Raw genomic sequence first — 7,613 nt, forward strand, 5'->3', positions numbered from 1 at the left:
TGAATTAGAGCAATGAACAAACATTAAATTTCTTGTTAAACTTGGCAAGCGTGGAAGCGAAATCAAGGACATGTTAGTCCAAATTTATGAGAATAATGTCATGAAGAAAATGGCAGTGTACGCATGGATTAAAAGTTTTTTCTGAGGGGAGAGAACGTGTCACTGATGAAGAGAGGTCAGGGCGGCCAGTAACGAGCAGAACTGAGGAAAACATTGCAAACATTGGTCAATTGTCTGTCAAAATTGTCGGCTGATTGTGAGAAGCATAGCAGACCAAGGAAACATCAATAGAGAAACAGTTAGGAAAATCTTAACTGAAAATCTTGGCATGAGAAAGGTGTGAGCAAAAATGGTCTTGAAGGAGCTCTTGCATCAAGACAATGCACCAGCTCACACAGCACTGTCTCTGAGGGAGTTTTTAGCCAGTAAACAAATCACTGTATTGGAACACCCTCCCTACTCACCTGATCTGGCCCCCAATGACTTCTTTCTTTACCCAAAGAGAAAGGAAATATTGAAAGGAAGATATTTTGATGACATTCAGCATATCAAGGGTAGTATGATGACAGCTCTGATGGCCATTCCAGAAAAAAAGTTCCAAAATTGCTTTGAAGGTGGACTAGGCACTGGCATTGGTGCATAGCTTCCTAAGGGGAGTATTTCAAAGGTGACTATAGTGATATTCAGCAATTAGGTATGTAGCACTTTTTCTAGGATGAGTTTGCCAACTTAATTGTCCAACCTTGTAAAGAAAGACAAATACCCATATGATTTTACTTATATGTGTAATATAAAAAAAGAAAACAAATGAACACACAAAACAAAATAGAAACAGACTCAGAGAGAGAAAAAACGTTTGGTTGCCAGAGGGGAGGGGATGGGAAATGGGCATAAGACGAAGGGGAATAAGAGGTATAAACTTCCAGTTATAAAACAAGTCACAAGAATGTAACGTACAGCATTGGGAATCAAGGCAATAATATTGTAATTGCTATGCATGGTGTCAGGTGGGGACTAGATTTATCAGGATGATCACTTAGCAAGTAGTGTTGGTGAATTTTCCAGAGCTTCATGACTTAGCTCTACCTACAACAACCAACCACTCAAGATATTAATATTATAAAGTTCTCCCAAGTATTTTTTTATTTTTATTGAGATACAATTGACATGTAACATTGTATTAGTTTTAGGTGTACAAGATAATGATTGGATATATGTATAAGTTGTGAAATGATTACCATGAGAAATGATTACCATAAAAAGTTTAGTTAACATCCATCACCACACACAGTTACAATTTTTTTCTTATGAAGAGAATTTTTAGGATCTACTGTCTCAGCAACTTTCAAAAATACAATGCAATATTGTTTACCACAGTCATCATGCAGTAAATTACAACCCCAGGACTTATTTAACTTACAACTGGAAGTTTGTTTTGTTAAAGAGAAAACCACAGACCGAAAATGACATCTTTGTGCTAAAGCCCATGATACCAAATCTAGATTTAACTCCTGACCTAATTGCTGTTTCAACCTCTACCAGAAATATAACATTAATCAATCAGTCTGGAATTCTTTGGTCAACACCAATGAGGTATTTGTTATTTGGACCCTTGCCATCTCCTCCATAGAAAGAAAAGGGAATCTGCATGATACAAACCCTTCCTGTTCCCTTCCCACTAAAAGAAGGTGTCCTGGTCTAAAATAATTCTTTTCTTTTGTTCCAATTTTAGTATATGTGCTGCAGAAGCGAGCACAATTCTTTTCTTTTGTTAACAGCTCCCTTGCTCTACCCTTCTTCTTATGAAAACCTTCCATTTTGTCCCACCCCTTGGAGGGCCCTTCTAGTTGCTGGATGAGACGCTGCCCAAATTATGAATAGCTTAATAAAGCCAATTAGATCTCCAAATTTACTTGATTGAATTCTATATTTAACAGTACCTTTGACCACCTTTATCTTACCCACCTGCATCACTGTCTCTGGAAACTACCAATCTGTTCTTTGTAGCTATGAATTTTGTTGTTGTTATTGTTTATTTGTTTGCTTTTAGATTCCACATATAAGTAAGATCATACAGTATTTCTTTCTCTGTCTGGCCTATTCACTTAGCATATGCCCTCGATGTCCATCCATGTTATTGTAAATGGAAGGATTTCCTTCATTTTATGGCTGAATAATATTCCATTATATAACCACACTACAATTTCTTTATCCATCCATCCATCGATAGACACTTAGATTATTTCCATATGTTGGCTATTATAAATAATGATGCAATGAACATGGTGGTATGTATATCTTTTTGAGATAATAACTTTGTTTTCTTTGGTTACATACCAGAAGTAGAATTGCTGAATCATATGGTAGTTCTATTTTAAACTTTTTGAGGAACCTCCATACTGTTTTCCATAATGGCTGCACCAATTTACATTCTCACCAATAGTTCCCAAGTGTTTCCCTTTATCCACATCCTCACAACATCTGTTATTTTTTTATTTATTTTTTTGGTAATAGCCATTCTGACAGGTGTGCGGTGGTATCTCATTGTGGTTTTGATTTGCATTTCTCTGATGATTAGTGATGTCTCTATCTATTTATCTAATCTATATGTATTATCGCCATCCTATTTGTTCTTTTTCTGTGGAAAAGCTTGACAACATACTCTCCAAAAGGAAAAATCAGAGGAAGATGTGAGTCTGTTATATTCCCATGGTATGACATTTGAGTGGTTTTCCAGGGTTAGCTGAGATCATGCTGGGTCATTGTCTGATCCCTTGAAGTGTGATTTTTATAGTCATGGTGAAGGTACCTCTCATTTTTTGTATGATAATTCACTGAGATAGAGTTAGATATAACAGTTCCTATATACCCCACTCCCAAATGCAGCCTATCCAATAAGTGTACAAGTTTCCACTGAAGATATGTGGAGGGAGCATCTTTTATCCTAAGACTTTTTTGTCCATCACAACCTGAACGGGAACACAAGCCTTCCACTCTCCGAAAGATCATCCTCTTTCTTGATGACTTCTTTCTCCTCTTTCTTAATCCATCTGCTTTCCTTTACCCACCCACTACCTTGCTTTTTTGGAGGAAACAAAATTACTCTAACAAGGTAATTTGGAAGTCATTTTTTATTTCTTAGGTTTCTGCTAGACTTACATCCTTGTATTAGCCACCTCTCCTTCAATAGATAGGCCAATTAGCACAAGCAAGTACATTTCCCTCTATGAAAGATAAACATCAAAATACAGTCAGTATTGTCAAGAGAACAATGTGAAAAGGAGCCAGGAAGCCGCCAGAAAGCTGAGCTAATACACCCCTCCATGTGAAACGGAACTTTTGAAGTGGGCTAAACCAAACTGTTATTTCCTGACACAGTTCTTGGTTACTGGCTCTGTATCACTGAGCTCTCCATTAAACATAAAATTTTCACTTAGCAATAGACATAAACTACTAATCATATATAAAAGTGTAAACCTGCTTGCCAGCACCAATCACAGCTCTTTGAAAACAACTTACATAACCCCTTTGGAATTCCTCCTTTTTCTGTCTTCATAAACTCTGTCCCTTTCTTTCCCCCTTGGATTTCTACCCAAATCTCTGTCTCCTGGATTGCAATTCCTAAAATACAAAAACAAGCAAACAAAACCAAATAAAGCTTTTGTTTGCCTTGCAGTTCTTGGTCAAAATTGATTGACACCACTCTACCAAGAATTTTGGAGTAGGGTATTAAAATAATAAACATTTTGTTTTACCTTTTCAAAGTATATTATCCCAGTAGCTCTAGCACCGCAAGAGAGAAGGAGGTTGTATTCAAAATAGTGAGAATTATGATTACCACCCTTGCTTTGGTAACTCTGGGAAAATGTACTATAGGAGGACAGAGGCATGCAGCTTTAGTTGCATTACATATTTTGAGGTCTCTGGGTCTTTGGTGACGTTTCCAGCTGCACAGGCCACCAATTTTTTTCTAACCAGTGAAACACAGGTGGCCCCAGTGGAAGAAGTAGGTGTCTAGAGAGAGTCTGCAAAGTTATCCTCAGGGAAAGTGGTTTCGTTGTCTTTTGAACACTTTTTTTTAATGCAATCTGCTAGGAGTTTAAATGTTTTTTAAAAAACTCATGTTTTGCTAGAGGAGCAAAGCAACTGTTTTCCTAAAATTGAGCCGATTACATCAGTAGCTCTTCATTGCTTTCAGTTTCAGTCTGAATTATATTCTAGGAAATGCCATTTCAAGTAGCCTGGAATTCACCTAAGCGATTGTTTTCCTGGCTGAAAAAACCTTTGTATTAGGTCATTTAAAAATAGTACCTGGAAGTGCATGCAATTTGGAGGGACTAAGGAGAGAGTTCCAGCCCCTCTCTTCTTCTTCTTGTTCTTCAAGGGAAGTATATAGCATTCATCTCCTTTAAACCTTTCTACAAACAGGCTGTTAAAAATAGGAAGCTGCAGGTGGGCCTATGACCAGGGCAGATGTCATGATGTACAGTTATTTTTGGTTGTTTCCAATTTATTCTCCATGTAATAGGCAGTGAGTTTTCAAAAACACAAATTGAATCCTATCATTTTTTTTATTTGTTTCTGCCAATAAGTCTTAAAAGCCTTCTACTGCAATTAGTGTGACGTGCAATCGACTCTAGGGCCTGCAAAATACTACATACTCGGGCTCCTGCCTGCTCCGCTCTAAACCTGGGCTATCTCTGCTTCACTGCAAGGACCTTCATTTAGGACCAAACACAGCATGCAGCTCCGCCATCAATAGTTTTGCTCAAACTCGCCTTCTGCCCGAAGCTCACGTCTCTCATTCTTCCTTGGCTCAATTGTACTCATTAAAAATTCGTCTTGCCCAGGCCGGTGCTCACCCAGAAGGCCATGTTCAGCTCAATTGCCAAGATCGTGAAGCCCAGTGGCGAGAAGCCGGATGAGTTTGAGTCCAGCATCTCCCAAGCTCTCCTGGAGCTGGAGATGAACTCAGACGTCAAGGCTCAGCTTCGGGAGCTGAATATAACAGCAGCCAAGGAAACGGAAGTTGGTGGTGGTCGGAAAGCTATTATAATCTTTGTTCCTTTTCCTCAACTGAAATCTTTCCAGAAAATCCAAGTCCGGCTAGTACCCGAATTGGAGAAAAAGTTCAGTGGGAAGCACGTGGTCTTTATGGCCCAGAGGAGAATTCTGCCTAGGCCAACTCGAAAAGGCCGTACAAAAAATAAGCAAAAGCGTCCCAGGAGCCGCTCTGTGACCGCCGTGCACGATGCGATCCTGGAGGTCTTGGTTTTCCCGAGTGGGATCGTGGGCAAGAGAATCCGCGTGAAACTGGACGGCAGCCGCTCGTAAAGGTCCACCTGGACCAAACCCAGCAGAACAACGTTGAGCACAAGGTTGAAACCTTTTCTGGGGTCTATAAGAAGCTCACAGGCAAGGACGTTAATTTTGAATTCCCAGAGTTTCAGCTGTAACAAAAATGACTAAATAAAACATTCGCAATTAAAAAAAAAAAATTCATCTTGGCTGCGCAAGAGGTGTCTATGGGGCATCCGCTGCCACTGCCGGTACCGCCACCGCCACCACCACCACCACCACCGTCACTGCCACCACTGCTGGGTGCCATCTCCATGGTGAGGAGGAGGGATGCGAGCTCAGTGACACAAGTACACAAATAAAGGATAAAGTATTTTATGAATCAAATCTTCAATTAAATATAATATTGTGATACTTGGCAGCTAGACGTCTTGTGCACTTACTCTGCCAGCAATCACTGTAGATCATAGCCAAAGAATTTGTGAAGTTTGGGCTTACAACCTGGATGAAGAGATGAAGAAAATTCCTCAAGTTATCTGAAAATATAATTACGTGGTTATGGACGTTGAGTTTCCAGGAGTGGTTGCAAGACCTGTTTTGGAGAATTCAGGAGCAACGCTGACTGACTATCAGTACCAACTACTGCGGTGTAATGTAGACTTGTTAAAGATAATTCAGCTTGGACTGACATTTATGAATGAGCAAGGAGAATGCCCTCCAGGAGTTTCAATTTGGCAGTTTAATTTTAAATTTAATTTGACAGAGGACACATATGGCCAGGACTCTGTAGAGCTACTAACAACATCTGGTATTCAATTTAAAAAACATGAGGAGGAAGGAATTGAGACCCAATACTTTGCAGAACTTTTTATGACATCAAGAGTAGTCCTTTGTGAAGGAGTCAGATGGTTACTGTTTCATAGTGGTTATGACTTTGGTTACTTCATCATAATCCTGACCAACTCTAACTTGCCTGAAGAACTTGATTTCTTTGAGATCCTACGATTGTTTTTTTCCTGTGATTTATGAGGTGAAGTATCTCAGGAAGAGCTGCAAAAACCTCAAAGGTGGTTTACAGGAAGTTGCTGAACAGTTCAAGCTGGAACAGATAGGACCACAACAGCAGGCAGGATCTGATTTGTTGCTTACAGGAATGGCCTTTTTTAAAACGAGAGAAGTATGAAGACATCGGTACCTTTTTCTCAGTTCATTGTTAGGTTGAGAACATTAAATATTTTATGGCAAAATTTTATGGGAAATAAGTCGTTATTAAATGAAGGTGTAATTAGAGGTACCGTATTAGTCATAACTACCACACTTGGATGAAAGCATTTGAAAATAAGTCATTTTGAAATGTAGTTCAGAAGGAAATGAAAAAAATAAGTGCTGTGTACATTAAAAAATTTAAAAATTCAAACTACTTTAGAAATCATGTAGGGCCAACCATAATATTTCTGAAGTGAGAAAACTGAGGCCAGAGGCTAGTAACTTTTATCCAAGGTCACATACTTTATTAGTGGGAGAAAACAGAGTTCTTTCTATAAACCACGTCAGTGCTGCTTCTGCCTAGTCACGGAATCCATCCACATGTTAAGTTTCCCCTGGCATTGTCTTATCTTAGGCATTAAGCTGCTAGCAAAAATATTAATCGTTCATGCCATTCTTCGTACTTTGAGAATTTATAGAGTAGGACTTGCGCTTTTTAGTAAATTGAGTCTTACTGAGAGGTTTTTGAATTCTAAAGGGGTTAAATAAGTCTGAAGTAGTTGTTGAATCAAAAATCATATTGGGCAGACCCTCCTTAAGTGGTAAAAGGCAGAAATAAATTCCTCAAACAAAGAAGTTAGGTAAGGAAGAACAAAATTCAATGAACCCGAGTCTACTCTTAGGTTAAGTGACATGAACAGGTATGCCTCGCTGTAGGTAGATGCAAATAAAAAACGTTGATTGTGCAAAAACAGAATGAGCTCTTTTGCTTACAAAAATGTTTTCCTTTTTGCAAAATATTGACTGGAAAATTCTTTATAGTGTATCCTCTTAGATAATAAAGAATTGAGTGAGGAAGAAAAAATTAATCTTAATTCTCATTTTCTCAGGGAGGCATTTCTGATTGACTAATCTAGATTCATTCTCCCCTCTGTACTTACTTATGCACCCTGTATGAGTCCTTCACAATGCTTATCAGAAATGGAAATTCTACACTTATTGGTAGGACAACTTGCAAATGTCCTACTTCTGAACTAAAAACATGCATGAGCATGGGGACCATGGCTGTTTTGCAAACCACAGTATCCCTGTAGCCTTCCCCAGTGTCC

General features: G+C 38.8%; 2 pseudogenes; both read left to right on the plus strand.

The window, feature by feature from the left end:
- Positions 1-4,872: 4,872 nt before the first annotated feature.
- On the plus strand, positions 4,873-5,456 carry LOC117027261 (40S ribosomal protein S7-like; annotated as a pseudogene).
- Positions 5,457-5,525: 69 nt separating this feature from the next.
- On the plus strand, positions 5,526-6,481 carry LOC117027099 (CCR4-NOT transcription complex subunit 7-like; annotated as a pseudogene).
- The last annotated feature ends 1,132 nt before the right edge of the window (positions 6,482-7,613 follow it).

The sequence above is a fragment of the Rhinolophus ferrumequinum genome, chromosome 9 (assembly GCF_004115265.2).
Source record: "Rhinolophus ferrumequinum isolate MPI-CBG mRhiFer1 chromosome 9, mRhiFer1_v1.p, whole genome shotgun sequence".
Lineage (NCBI taxonomy): Eukaryota > Metazoa > Chordata > Mammalia > Chiroptera > Rhinolophidae > Rhinolophus > Rhinolophus ferrumequinum.